The sequence below is a fragment of the Elephas maximus genome, chromosome 11 (assembly GCF_024166365.1).
Source record: "Elephas maximus indicus isolate mEleMax1 chromosome 11, mEleMax1 primary haplotype, whole genome shotgun sequence".
In the NCBI taxonomy this organism is placed as follows: domain Eukaryota; kingdom Metazoa; phylum Chordata; class Mammalia; order Proboscidea; family Elephantidae; genus Elephas; species Elephas maximus.
The window spans coordinates 95,576,469-95,591,731 of NC_064829.1; the positions used below are offsets into that span (position 1 = coordinate 95,576,469).

Sequence of the window (15,263 nt, forward strand, 5' to 3'; positions counted from 1 at the left end):
CATGGCAAAACGGACCAATCCCTTTGGTGGGCCCAGTCACTTGAGTGAGAGTTAAAAGACTATGGCAAAAAGGCCTAAACAAAAGTAATCCATCACACCACAAAACAAAAACAAACAAACAAAAAAAACCATTGCCATTGAGTCGATTCTGACTATTAGTGCTCCTATAGGACAGAGTAGAGTTTCCAACGAGCACCTGGTGGATTCAAACCTTTTGATTAGCAGCTGTAGCACTTAACCACTATGCCACCAGGGTTTCCTCCATCACACCACAGAACCACAAAGCATCTACTAATATTATCAAAAGAGAATTATTTTTACTAACCCAAACTTCAAACAATACAAATGTCCTCTAATAATAGAAAAAAATGCTATATATTAAAACAAGGGACTGCTGTAGAGCAATATGATGGCTAAGGCTGTGTGTCAACTTGCCTTGGCCACGATTCTCTGTGTTCTGGCAGTTGTATAACATTGTGATCACTTCCATGATGAGAGCTGATATAATGTGATCACCTCCATGATGGGATCTGCTGTGAGTAGCTAATCAATTGAAAGGGAGTTTCATCAGGCATGTGGCCCACATCGAATATATAAACAGACATTCTGGCAAGGCTCAGGATCTCTTGCTCATTCTGAATTCTGCAGCTGGCTCCTGTTCGTCTGACCTCCAATTCTCGGGACGTGAGCTAGCAGCTTACCTTTGGTCTTGCCTGTCAAATTCAGGATTTGTCGATCTTCACAGCCTGTGAGCAACAGCCCTGTTCTCTGACCTGTTGATTTTGGCTTCGCCAGCCCCTGTGGCTTTGTGAATCAGGAGAAGCCTCTATCCTAACCCACGGACTTGGGATGTTCCAGCCTCTACAACTGTGTAAACCATTTCCTTCATATAAATCTCTCTCTATCTATACTTACACACTTAACTGGTTTTGCTTCTCTAGAGAACTCAGCCTAAGACAAGCAACTAAAGCTTCCGGCCAACCTGCAAACCAAGAATGCCTTGTACATTATTTAAAGATTTGTTTAAAAAAAAAAAAGGAAGGAATTCTATGAGAGACATTATGACACCAGCAAATCCTAAAGTATCTACTAAGTAGCCATTCACAGAGTAGTTTGCTAACTATTGTTGCAGAGCAAAATAAATACATCCACGTGTAATAACATGAATGACTCACAACCATAATTTTGAGCAAACCAATCCTGATTTTAAAAAGTGGATTATATACGATCTATTTATATTCACTGAAAAAGTTTGTTGTTAGGCGCCCCAGTTGGTTCTGACTCATGGCGCCCTTAAGTATAACAAAACAAAACACTGCTGGGTCCTGCACCATCCTCACCAACACTGCTATGTTTCAGTCCACGGTGGCAGCCACTGTGTCAACCCACCTCATCGAGGGTCTTCCTCTTTTTCGCTGACCCTCTACTTTATCAAGCACAGAGCTAAGGTGCGTCGAACCACCGACCTTAAGGTTAGGAGCCGAGTGCTTAACCACTGTCCAACCAGGACACACACAGACTTAACTAATAAACTGGAATATGGGTCACTTTGCCAGAGGTATGAATAACTAACAAAATACAAAGTTTGTGAGCATAACAGGAAGTGTGCATGTACGTGAAGCTTTGGAGGCCATAAGGTCTCACACACAACCACTCAACTCTACTCTTGCAGCACCAAAGCAGCCCAAGACCGATGGGGAGAGTGGTGGATTAGTCCCTCCATCAGTAGCTAGCCAACTACCGTACGAGAGGAGAAAAGATATGATTATCTAAACCAAGGCTTTCGAACTACTGCTCGGGGAATATGCCGCCCTCTGTCCCAAGAGCCGAGGTTCCTCGAGTCCACAATCTGCACCACAGATATAGGCCACCTTCATGCTCGTATTAACAGGAAACCTGGACCAGGCACCCCGTATGATATCCATCCCCAAGCTCTAACTTGAGATTTTTAAATCCCGAACAGGAACCAAACACTGCATTCATTGTAAATGCCACCTCTACCCCTTACAAGCAGAGTGATCCGCGAAGACCCGGTACCCTGACAGTCGGGGCAGCCTTAATCCTTGTACAAAGGCGCTCACCAAAGGCACTGGACTCCCTCCCACCTGCTTCCCCTGGAGCATCTCCACCCGGCGCTCCCCTCGGGAACTCCATGTGTCCTCACAACACCACGTCCACACACCTGCCTGGCCCTGTTTCAAGAACAAAAACACACACTGACCTGTTTTTCTCCTGAATCACCAGGAGTTCAGAAAAGTTGCACTTCCGTGAATGGATTCTACTTCTGGACCACTCGCGCAGAATCCTTGTGTACCAACGGCGGCCGGCGAGGATCTGAACTTTTCAAAGAGCGCGGACAACCGCATTTCCGGCATTGCCTTACGAGGCAAGGCGGTAATATGTCTGCGCCCACCCAGTCCCGGCCATTTGAACGCGGCCATATTTGAATGCCTGCCGTACAGAAAGCTGGGGGCAGAATTTTGTGCCAGTTGCCAGTGTCAAAAATAATCAAAAACGCAACTAAATTTGAATATAAGGTTTACTCTAGGTATTCTATATGTATATAGGGAGACCATTTTGATCCCCAAAAAAGCAAATGACTAGAAGAAGCTGGGTACAATTAGGCTTATAAAGAGAGGAAGAGTGATAAACATAGATCAACCATTAGCTAATTTGGAAACCCTGGTGATGTAGTGGTTAAGGGCTATAGCTGCTAACCGAAAGGTCGTCAGTTCTAATCTACCAGATGCTTCTTGGAAACCATATGGGACAGTTGTACTCTGTCCTATAGGGTCGCTATGAGTCGGAATCACTTGGACAACAATGAGTTCGGCTTTTTTAATCAGCTAATTTGAACAGAATTGATTGAACACTGCCCTCCGCCTTTTACTGAGATCCACGGGTATCAGTTCACAGCATGGCCTGTGTCCCTCCACTCAGCTGAAATTCGAGATTAGTACAGTTGGTTCCCAACAAGAAAGAAAGGATTTGCAACTTTGCGTGAAAAAAGAACCACTGGCGGTTTAATTTTGGTCACAGATGTCTTTAAAGAGAATATTTGGTTTTTTGGGTAAGAAACTCCCAAATCAAAGCAAGATGTCAAGAATCAGTTTCTTTCTTTGACACCAGGGACGGCCAGGAAAAAGAGGAAGCCAACCAAACTGTCCGATTCCCTGTCTCCTCGACCCTTTCAAAAAATGGATAGCTTTTCGGTGGCTCAAGCTTCTCAAGGAAAAAAGGCACGGATCAAATTGCTCTCAGCAGGCTGGGCAAAAAAGTAATATGGCCACACCCTTTAAACACTGTTGACAAAGAACCTTAGGAAAGGGACAAGTGGGAGTTCAAGTGTCAGTACAGCAAAGACGAGCTCCTGGTAGGATATAAGGGGAAAGGGGAAAAGCCAGTAAACCGACAAACACAGAACGCTTCTGATTGCAAACGCGGGCAAGAAGCAGTTTTAAGGACAGAAAAAGATCTGGAGAACCTGGTATCGTATGAGTGGCCACCACAGACAAGGCAAAATTAGGAGTGGGATGAGCCTAGGTAATATTTGGAGTGGGGCATAGCATAGGGAAAAGAGCACTAAAGGTGGTCAGTAAAAGCAAGCAGACTGCCAGGACTTTCTTCCTAGACCATCTTAGTAAGGAAGCTCCACCGGAACCTCTTCAGCATCAGAAGCATGCAAGCCTCCACTCACAAGACGCTAGGTATCTGAGCTTGAGGTGCTTTGGCCAGGAATCAAAGCGGGGCCTCACATATGGTGTTGAGAATTCTCCCATTGACTCAACACCGCCCTCAACTTCTTTCTCCTTTACATTTCTCAGCTAGCAGTCATTAATGCACAAGCAATTAAGATTGGCTATTTTGGGGAACCCTGGTGGCATAGTGGTTAAGTGCTATGGCTGCTAACCAAAGGGTCGGCAATTCGAATCCGCCAGGCGCTCCTTGGAAACTCTTTGGGGGCAGTTCTACTCTGCCCTATAGGGTCGCTTTGAGTCGGAATCGACTCGACGGCACTGGGTTTGTTTTTTTTTTATTTTGGGGAATTATCTGAAAAATAGGTGTCACAAATAATTTTTTTACTTGTGTATGAACTCATTAGCTATATTTTTCAGCTCATGCACCAGGGAATGTCTGGTTTGAAAGTCAGAGGAAAGTTCCACAGATGAGAAAACCTCCAGAGATTCTTACACCCCACCTCATTCGTATTGTCTTGGAAATAGGGTCAGAACAGTGCTTTGAAAATAACAATTTACCCTAAAACAAAGCTTCCAGTCAGATCCTGATTTCCTGTTTGCCTGAACTGGCAGCACATAGATAATTCTTCAAAAACAGCCCAATGTCTAAGGGAAAAGTCTCCCCTAAGCTACTTACTAGGCTATTGTTTGCCTTAAAGACGACTTTAGGAAACCAATTTCTTCTAGGTTCAAAAGGACACCCTAGGGCAAGTGATCTAGGTGGGTTGTCCCAACTCCAGGGATACAGGAATCTGGAATCCAGGAGAATTAGAACGGTTTCTCATAGGTTATTGGAGGTTGGTGAGAAAAGGTCAAAGGATCGATGCAAACACATACACGTGTCATCCTTACACTCAGCACCACTTCCTGTTGATGCTGTCTCCAAAATATCACTCTATCTTCCTTGTCCACGTTGCTTTACTTCATTTTTCTGAGTTACATGAACTCCCCAACTTAGGACAGATTCGAGATGATGAACTGCACTTATGACTGTCTGTTTTTCTTTTTTTGTACACCTTATCATTAGTAATATGTACTACATACAATGTTGGAGTGCATAATTTGCTGTAGTTATCATTCTCATGCCAACCCCCACAGACAAATAAAGATCTGATTTATAAAGATTCTGATAATAAAAGTCAATAATAAAGTAAAAAAAAAAAAAAAAAAAGAGGTATTCCACAGTGCTGCAGTGAATTACTTAATATGGCCTTTCTAGCCATGGTCTGCTATGAATTTACCATGGACTGCCAAAAGAACAAACAAATCTGCCTTGGAAGAAGTACAGCCAGAATGCTCCTTAGAAGCAAGGATGGTGAGACTCTCTCACATACTTTGGATATGTTATCAGGTGGGATCAGTCCCTGGAGAAGGACATCATGTTTGGTAGAGGGTCAGTGAAAAAGAGGAAGACCCTCAATGAGATGGATTGACACAGTAGCTGCAACAGTGGGCTCAAGCATAACAATGATTGTGAGGATGGCGCAGGGCAGGGTAATGTTTCGTTCTATTGTACATATATGGTAGCTATGAGTCAGAATCAACAGCCATGGTCTTTGTGACACACATGTTGATTGAGTGGGACTATGCAAGTAAGGTATATGGAAGCTGTGAAGGCTGGGGCTGTGTGTCAAACATGATTCCCAGTATTGTATGGTTGTCCTCCATTTTATGTGTTGGAAATTCTAACCTCTAAATGTTAATGAGGCAGGAATGATGTGGGGTGTATCTTGAGTCACAGGAAGGCATGACTAAAATTCCACCCTTACTCAAGTTATGCCCTTCCCTGGGGTTTGGACTGCAACCAAGGCATATCTGTGGATGCCCTAGCAGGGCTCTCTGCATCTGGATCCCATGTCTGGTTCATGATTATCTAAACTCCAGTTCTTGGCACCTGAGCCAGGGGCCTGCCATCTGACCTGCCAGATTCAGCAGCCTCTGAACCCTGGGGGCTAGCACACTGTTTTCAAACCTGATTCACCAGCTTCCACAGCCTTATGAGCCAGCAGCCTGTGGTCTGACCTGCCGGTTTCAGTTCATCAGCCCCTGCAGCCCTGTGGGTCAGGAGAAGCCTACACCTGATCCCCGGATTTGGGACCTTCTAGACTCCACAACCTTGTGAGCCATTTCCTTGATATGGTTTCATGAGTTCTGTGAGACATTACAGTGAATTAAAGAACACAAAGATGGGAGGGAGAGTACTGAGAGGAGGAGGAGTAGTAGATGTTAGAGATGATGGAGTGGTACAGCAGTTTGGAAAAGTTGGACATTTGGGACATCTTTAACCTCCACCTCATAGGAAACAGCTTTGTGCTTGTCTTAGGCTGGGTTCTCTAGAGAAGTAAAACATATATACATAGAGAGAGAGAGAGAGAGATTTGTAACAAGGAAATGGATCATGCAGTTGTAAAGGCTGTAATGTCCCAAGTCCATGGGTCAGGAAAGAGGCTTCTCCTGATTTATGTAGCTGCAGGGGCAGGTAAACCCAAGATTGGTAGGCCAGAGAGCAGGGCTGTTGCTCACAGGCTGTGAAGACTGATGAATCCCAAGATTGGCAGGCAAGACCACAGGTAAGCTGCTAGCTCAAGTCTCTTAGAACCAGAGGTCAGAAAACAGGAGCCAGGTGCAGAATCCAGAACAAGCAAAAACCCCCGGGCCCTACCTGCCTGACCATCCACCCACCCGCAAGGCAGGCCACATGCCCAAGGAAACTCCCTCTCAACTGACTGGCTACTCATAAGAGATCCCATCATGGGGGTGATCATGTATCACACCTCAACAGGGAAATGATCACATTATACAACTGTCAAAACACTGAAAATGATGGCCTAGCCAAATTGAAACACAATCCCAACCATCACACTCCACCCCTTGTCAAATTGGCACCTGTACACATCTCCTTAAACCATATATAATCTCTGAATAAAGACAATTATAAAGTCATGCTTGGGCCTAACATGATACAACAAACACACATACAACCAAAAATGCAAAAGCCCCATTTACATCTTTTTTAAAAAATAATTTTTATTGTGCTTTAAGTGAAAGTTTACAAATCAAGTCAGTCTCCCACACAAAAACCCACATACACCTTGCTACACACACCCAGTTACACTCCCCCTAATAAGACAGCCTGCTCTCTCCCTCCACTCTCTCTTTTCGTGTCCATTTCGCCAGCTTCTAACCCCCTCCACCCTCTCATCTCCCCTCCAGGCAGGAGATGCCAACATAGGCTCAAGTGTCCACCTGATCCAAGAAGCTCACTCCTCACCAGCATCCCTCTTCAACCCATTGTTCAGTCCAATCCATGTCTGAAGAGTTGGCTTCGGGAATGGTTCCTGTCCTGGGCCAACAGCAGGTCTGGGGGCCATGACCATCAGGGTCCCTCTAGACTCATTCAGACCATTAAGTCTGGTCTTATGAGAATTTGAGGTCTGCATCCCACTGCTCTCCTTCTGCCTCAGGGGTTCTCTGTTGTGTTCCCTGTCAGGGCAGTCATCGGTTGTAGCCGGGCACCATGTAGTTCTTCTGGTCTCAGGATGATGTAGTCACTGGTTCATGTGGCCCTTTCTGTCTCTTGGGCTTGTAATTGCCTTGTGTCCTTGGTGTTCTTTATTCTCCTTTGATCCAGGTGGGTTGAGACGAATTGATGCATCTTAGATGGCTGCTTGTTAGCGTTTAAGACCCCAGACACCACTCTTCAAAGTGGGACGCAGAATGTTTTCTTAATAGATTTTATTATGCCAATTGACTTAGATGTCCCCTGAAACCATGGTCCCCAGACCCCTGCCCCTGCTACACTGGCCTTCGAAGCATTCAGTTTATTCAGGAAACTTTTTTGCTTTTGGTTTAGTCCAATTGTGCTGACCTCCCCTGTATTGTGTGCTGTCTTTCCCTTCACCTAAAGTAGTTCTTATCTACTATCTAATTACTGAATACTTCTCTCCCACCCTCCCTCCCCCATCGTAACCACAAAAGAATGTTTTCTTCTCAGTTTAAACTATTTCGCAAGTTCTTATAATAGCGGTCTTATACAACATTTGTCCTTTTGCAACTGACTAATTTCACTCAACATAATACCTTCCAGGTTCCTCCATGTTATGAAATGTTGCACAGATTCCTCACTGCTCTTCATCAATGTGTAGTATTCCATTGTGTGAATATACCATAATTTATTTATCCATTCATCCATTGATGGGCACCTTGGTTACTTCCATCTTTTTGCTATTGTAAACAGTGCTGCAGTAAACATGGGTGTGCATATATCTGCTCATGTAAAGGCTCTTATTTCTCTAGGATATATTCCAAGGAGTGGGATTGCTGGATCGTATGGTAGTTCTACTTCTAGCTTTTTAAGGAAGTGCCAAATCGATTTCCAAAGTGGTTGTACCATTTGACATTCCCACCAGCAGTGTGTAAGTGTTCCAATCTCTCCACAGGCTCTCCAACATTTATTATTTTGTGTGTTTTGGATGAATGCCAGCCTTGTTGGAGTGAGAAGAAATCTCATTGTAGTTTTGATCTGCATTTCTCTAATGGCTAATGATCGTGAACATTTCCTCATATATCTGTTAGCTACCTGAATGTCTTCTTTAGTGAAGTGTCTATTCATATCTTTTGCCCAATTTTTAATTGGGTTATTTGTCTTTTTGCAGTTGAGTTTTTGCAGTATTGCAGTATCACGTAGATTTTAGAGATCAGGCACTGATCAGAAATGTCATAGCTAAAAACTTTTTCCCAGTCCGTAGGTAGTCTTTTTACTCTTTTGGCGAAGTCTTTGGATGAGCATAGGTGTTTGATTTTTAGGAGCTCCCAGTTACCTAGTTTTTCTTCTACATTCTTTATAATGTTTTGTATACTGTTTATGCCATGTATTAGGGCTCCTAACGTCCCTGTTTTTTCTTCCATGATCTTTATCATTTTAGATTTTATATTTAGATCTTTGATCCATTTTGAGTTAGTTTTTGTGCATGGAGTGAGGTATCGGTCTTGTTTCATTTTTTTGCAGATGGATATCCAGTTATGCCAGCACCATTTGTTAAAACCCATTTACATCTTGTATTTTATAAATGAAGAAAACAAAAATATTTGATGCACATGTACAAAGCAGAAATACTCATAACAATTACAGTCCTCGCTTCTGCAACTAGTCACGTGATATTTGGAACTACCTTCTTCCACAACGCATTTCCCATTTCTTTGCCCTCAGCAAGCACCTCAGCTGGTCATGGTACTTTGCCTGCGGGGGGTGGTGGGGGGGTAACCCAAACCTTCATTCCCTGAAGGGACTGGGACACTAGCCATCTCGTCAGTATCAGGTTGCTGTAGTTTTCCACTGACTTTAATCACAGGGCATGGTAGCACTAAGAGATGCCCTAAGGGATCTCCTGCATTCCAGACATACTCTTCTTTATCTCCATTATATAACATCAATCCAATTTTGTTTTGGTAATCAGGATCAGTCACACCAGCCAGCATAGTAACTCCTTTCCTTGCCCGTCAGTTCAGAGGTATAAGGAGCCCGAAGTGACCAGGTGGCATTCTTACCTTCCAGTTCAATGGAATCAGTGTTGTGTCTCCAGGTGGAAGCATTCCACCCTTTGGAACTAGGACCTCTAGACCTGCAGAGCATAAGGTCCTGGGGACAGGGAGCAAAAATTTTGCGAGTGGGCCACTAGGAGTGATAGTGAGTGGTACCATTCCCATTTCCACCCCTTGATTCCTGGATCTATGAATCCTGGCTATTGGAGATACAGCACCGTACACTGGACACCGATTTAGAGCATATAAGCCTCCTGGAGAACACTGCCCAACCCTGCAAGGTGCCACCTAGCAGGCACCATAATTATGTCTTTAGGAGGCCATTTCATCATTCCATCAAACCAGCTGCTTCAAGATGATGAACAACATGGTAAGACCAATGAATTCCATGAACACGGGCCCACTGCCGCACTTCATTTGCTGTGAAGTTAGTCCCTTGATCCGAGGTGACGCTGTGTGAGATACCATGACGGTGGATAAGGCATTCTGTAAGTCCACAGATGGTAGTTTTGGCAGAAGCTTTGCATTCAGGGAAGGCAAATCCATATCCAGAGTAAGCGTCTATTCCATGAAGGACAAAGTGCTGCCCTGTCCATGATGGAAGTGTTCCAGTGTAATCAACTTGTCACCAGGTTGCTGGCTGATCACCTCCACGGATGGTGTCATAGCCAGGTCTCTGATGCGGGCTGATTGGGCACTTAGCAGTGGCTGTAGCCAAGTCAGCCTTGGTGAATGGAAGTCCATGGTCCTGAGCTCATGCATAACCTCCATCCCTGCCACCATAGCCACTTTGTTCATGGGCCCACTGAGCAATGGCAGGAGTGGCTGGGGAAAGGTGACTGGTTTCCACAAAACTCGTCATCCTATCCACTTGATTGTTAAAATCTTCCTCTACTGAGATTACCCTTTGGTGAGCACTCATATGAGACACAAATATCTTCACTTCTTTGGCCCATTCAAAGAGGTCTATCCACATACATCTTTCCCATAAACCATTGTCTCCAATTTCCCAATCTTGTTCCTTCCAAGTCCCTGACCATCCAGCCAAACCATAGGCCACAGCCCATGAGTCTGTACACAATTGCACATCTTGCCATTTCTCCTTCCAAGCAAAGTGAACAGCCAGGTGTACTGCTTGAAGTTCTGCCTGTTGGGAGGATTTCTTTTCATCACTGTCCTTCAGGGAGGTCCCAGAAAGGGGCCATAGTGCTGCCCCTGTTCACTTTCAAGTGCTGCCTGCAAATCACCCAGAACCATCTGTAAACCAGGCACACGTTTTTGCTTCTTCAGTCAGCTGATAATAAGGAACTGTCCATAAAGCCATAGCTACAGACTGGGAGATGGAAGGTAATGTGACAGGAGTGGAGACCATGGGCATTTGGGCCATTTCCTCACGCAACTTCCTCGTGTCTTCAGGTCCTGCTCGGGCCTGATCTCGTATATACCACTTCCATTTAATGATGGAGTGCTGCTGTGAACATCCAACTTTATGACGCTGTGGGTCAGACAACACCCAGTTCATGATGGGCAGCTCAACCTGCATGGTGACTTAATGTCCCATGGTTAAGCGTGCAGTCTCTACTAAAGCCAAGTAATAAACAAAAAGCTGTTTCTCAAAAGAAGAGTAGTTATGTGCAGAGGATGGTAGGACTTTGCTTCAAAATGTTAAAGGTCTGCACTGTGATTCACCAATAGGGGCCTGCCAAAGACTCCAAACAGCATCTCTATCTGCCACTGACACTTCAAGCATCATTGGATCAGCTGGATCATATGGCCCAAGTGGCAGAGCAACATGTACAACAGCCTGAACCTGTTAAAGAGCCTTTGCTTTTTCTGGGCCTCACTCAAAACTAGCAGCTTTTCGAGTCACTTGATAAATAGGCCAGAGTAGGACACCCAAATGAGGAAAATGTTGCCTCCAAAATCCAAATAGGCCCAATAGGTATTGTGTTTCCTTTTTAGGTGTGGGAGGGGCCAGATGAAATAACATTTCCTTCACTTTAGAAGGAATGTCTCAAAATGCCTCACACCACTGAACCCCTAGAAATTTCACTGAGGTAGTAGGTGCCTGAATTTTCATGGGATTAATTTCCCACCCTCTAGCATGCAAATTAGCATGCAAATGTTCTAGCAGTAAGTCCAGAGTTATTGACACTTCTTCCTTAATAGGTCCAATCAGCATAATGTCATCCATGTAATGGACCAGTGTGACATCTTGTGGAAGGGAAGGTGATCAAGGTCGCTGTGGAGTAAATTATGACATAGGGCTGGAGAGTTGATGTAGCCCTGAGGTAAACGACTGAAGGTGTGTTGCTGGCTTGCCAGCTAAAGACAAAATGCTTCTGATGGTCCTTTGAAAGAGATATGGAGAAAAAGGCATTATCCAGATCAATAGCTGCATGCCAACCAAAACCAAACCAAACCCAGTGCCGTCGAGTAGATTCCGACTCATAGCGACCCTATAGGACAGAGTAGAAGTGCCCCACAGAGTTTCCAAGGAGCGCCTGGTGGATTCGAACTGCCGACCCTTTGGTCAGCAGCCGTAGCACTTAACCACTATGCCACCAGGGTTTCCAGCTGTGTGCCAGGTACCAGGAAATGTATTAATTTGCTCAAGCAATGAGACTACATCTGGAACAGCAGCTGCAATTGGAGTCATCAGCTGGTTAAGTTTTCAATAATCCACTGTTATTCTCCAAGATCCATCTGTTTTTTGCACAGGCCAAATAGGTGAGTTGAATGGCGATGTGGTGGGAATCACCACCCCTGCCTTCTTCAAGTCCTTGATGGTGGCAGTAATCTCTGTCCCTCCAGGAATGCAGTATTGCTTTTGGTTTACTGTTTTCCAAGGTAGGGGCAGTTCTAATGGTTTCCACTCAGCTTTTCTTACCATAATAACCCTTATTCCATTTCTCAGGGATCCAGTGTGGGGGTTCTGCCAGTTGCTGAGTATATCTATTCCAATTATGCATTCTGGAACTGGTGAAAACACTACAGGATGGGTTCAGGGACCCACTGGACCTACTGTGAGACTGACATGAGCTAAGAACCTATTAATAACCTGACCTCCATATGCCCGCACTCTGACTGGTGGGCCACAGTGACATTTTGGGTCTCCTAGAACTAGTGTCAGTTCAGAGCCAGTACCCAGTAATCCCTGAAAAGTCTGATTATTTCCTTTTCCCCAATGAACAGTCACTCTCATAAAAGGCTGTAGATCCCTTTGGAGGACCTTACTGGGAGAAAGACTAACGGTATAAGTTTTCGGCAGTGTATTGGAGTGCATCCTCAGGGGGACCCTGCCTCCCCTTTAATCAGCATTGTGGATCTGTAAACTTACTCAAGTCTGGGAATTGATTCAGGGGCTGTTGACTCTCTATTCCAGCAATTCGTTTTATACTGCTGTTCACTTGACCTAGAATTCATCCGCTTGTACAGATCAAGTAAGTATTCAGATTTCATATCTATTTCACTCCTATGGACACCATGACTAAGTATCCAATGCCATAAGTGCATATGAGTCAGACTTCTGATTACTGCCTTGACTCTGCTGTCCATTATGGTAACCACACCCTCCTTGTCTTTGTCAATTGAGTGCCACCACTTGGCCCCACCACCACGGGCTCCTATGACCTCCATTGTAGTTACATGTCTTTATTTAGTTCAGGCAGTTCCTACTGTCAAAACTGACTTACAGAAAATAGCAATCACAGCAGTCTTCAAGGATGCTGAGGCTGCCTTCACGAATTTGTTCCAAACCGTTGTGGTAATAGGTGTGTCCTCTGGGCACTCCATGTGTAGGTCTGTGGGTCTAAACTTATAAATCTACCCTAGCATGGCAATTTCCCTAAACCTTTTGATACATTCTTCTATAGTATACCAAGGCAGGTTTGGTACTTCAGCTGGATTTAGTGTAGCCACTGCAAAATCCATGCTTCAGCAACCCAACCAAATAAACTATTAGGTCCTTTCTTAACTTCTTGAGCTAAAACATTGAACGAAGAATCTGTGTTTAGTGAGCCCATATCAATAAACTCAGACTGATCCATTTTTCTGTTCCTTGTACCATTATGCCACACCCTTAAAAGCCATTCCCATATATATTCCCTAGGTTTCTGTTTGTACATATTAGAAAAGTCAAGCAGTTCTTTTGGAGTATAGTGTATCTCCTTCTGGGTCATGCTTTGTACTTCACTTTTTGGGGCTCACTGGGACTTAAGTCTAGTTATAGGTCTAGAAGCCAAAATCGGTGGGGAAATGTTTTGAGAACATTCAGCATTGTCTTGTAAAGCATCTGCCTCAGGCAATGTGCCAGGCAATGACTCAGACAAAGTTGCTTTAGATGTGGCTGGGTAAATCTCATGAGACGGGAGTGAAGAGGCTAATGGTTCTGTTGACAAGAGTGATTCAATGGAATTTAGAGGCTCAGTGTGTCCAGCTCCCTGATTATCTGCCCATATGTCTCCATCCCAGGTTTCAGGACCCCATTTCTTCCTAATCAATGCCCTCATTTAACTTCAGACACCTCTCGACTTTGGCAGTTGAGTTGGTGTAACTCAGCAACTCTTACAATAAGACTCTAGGTTTGGTTTTCAGCAATGTCAGCTGTGTTACTACGAGAAATAAGGTTTTCTTTCAAGGCACAAGTGGAAATTTTGAGGTTGTTTTTGCAGCACTTGAGCTTTGACTCTGAAGCCCTGAGCTCATTTCTTTCTTTCACCAGTTTGTCTAGCGAAAGTAGAACCAATCGACCAGCTTACTTATACTTCTAATTATGACAAAATTGTATAAAGGTATCATACATGCAATTACCCAGAACCTCATCTTTCACCAATACCTGGTCTATTGGTGATGATATATCGCATATTTGAATTGCCACCTCACACCATGGATTAGCAGTAACCTCTTTACTACTGGAATCAGAGTCATTAACATCTTTAAGACTAACCAGACTTGAGAACCAATTTAGAAAATTCATTCTTACAATTTTGTTGCTCTAGAACCACTTTCAGTACCAAATGTCTTAGGCTGGGTTCTCTAGAGAAGCAAAATGAGTACAGAATGTATATATAAATATATATATAAAAAGAGATTTATATCAAGGAAATTGATCACACGGTTGTACAGGCTATAATGTCCCAAGTCCGTGGGTCAGAAAAGAGGCTGGTGAACCCAAGATTGGCAGGCCAGAGAGCAGAGCTGTTGCTCACAGGTTGGGAAGATTGACAAATCCCAAGATTGGCAGGAAAGACCACAGGTAAGCTGTTAGCTCAAGTCTCAGATGAACAGGAGCCAGGTGCAGGATCCAGAATGAGCAAAAGCCCCCAAGCCCTGCTTTAATGTCCAACCTCAATCAATGCAGGCCACATGCCCAAGGAGACTCCCCCTCAACTGATAGGCTACTGTCATGGATTGAATTATGTCCCCTCAAAATGTGTGTATTAACTTGGTTAGGCCATGATTCCCAGTATTGTGTGGTTGTCCTCCATTTTGTGATTGTAATTTTAGGTTAAAGAGGATTAGGGTGGGATTGTAACACTCTTACCAGGACACATACCTGATACAAAGTAAAGGGAGATTCCCTGGGGTGTGGCCTGCACCACTTTTTATCTCTCGAGAGATAAAAAAGAATGAGATGGAAGCAGAGAGATGGGGACCTCATGACACCAAGAAAGAAGCACCAGAAGTAGAGCGCATCCTTTAGACCTGGGGTTCCTGCTGAGAAGCTCCTCATCCAGTGGAAGACTGACGACAAAGACCTTCCTCCAGAACCGACAGACAGAGAAAGACTTCCCCTGGAACTGATGCCCTAAATTTGGACTTCTAACCTACTAGACTGTGAGAAAATAAATTTCTCTTTGTTAAAGCCGTCCACTTGTGGTATTTCTGTTATAGCAGCACTAGATGACTAAGACAGCTAATCACAGCATATCCCATCATGGGGGTGATCACATATCGAATCTCAATGGGGAAGTGATCACATTA

General features: G+C 44.2%; 1 protein-coding gene across 3 annotated transcripts in view; it reads right to left on the reverse strand.

Moving 5' to 3' along the window:
• Positions 1-15,263, reverse strand: part of LOC126086053 (zinc finger protein 613-like) — a 178,171-nt gene that overhangs the window by 30,766 nt on the left and 132,142 nt on the right. The window contains exon 1 of one of the 3 annotated variants that reach the window (XM_049902087.1): positions 2,222-2,318. The exons of 1 other annotated variant lie outside the window; for it this stretch is intronic. The gene's annotated coding sequence lies outside the window, so the exon portion shown is untranslated. Of the gene's footprint in view, positions 1-701; positions 1,014-2,221; positions 2,319-15,263 lie in introns of those variants that run through there. One more of the 3 variants, XM_049902088.1, reaches the window with a different exon arrangement.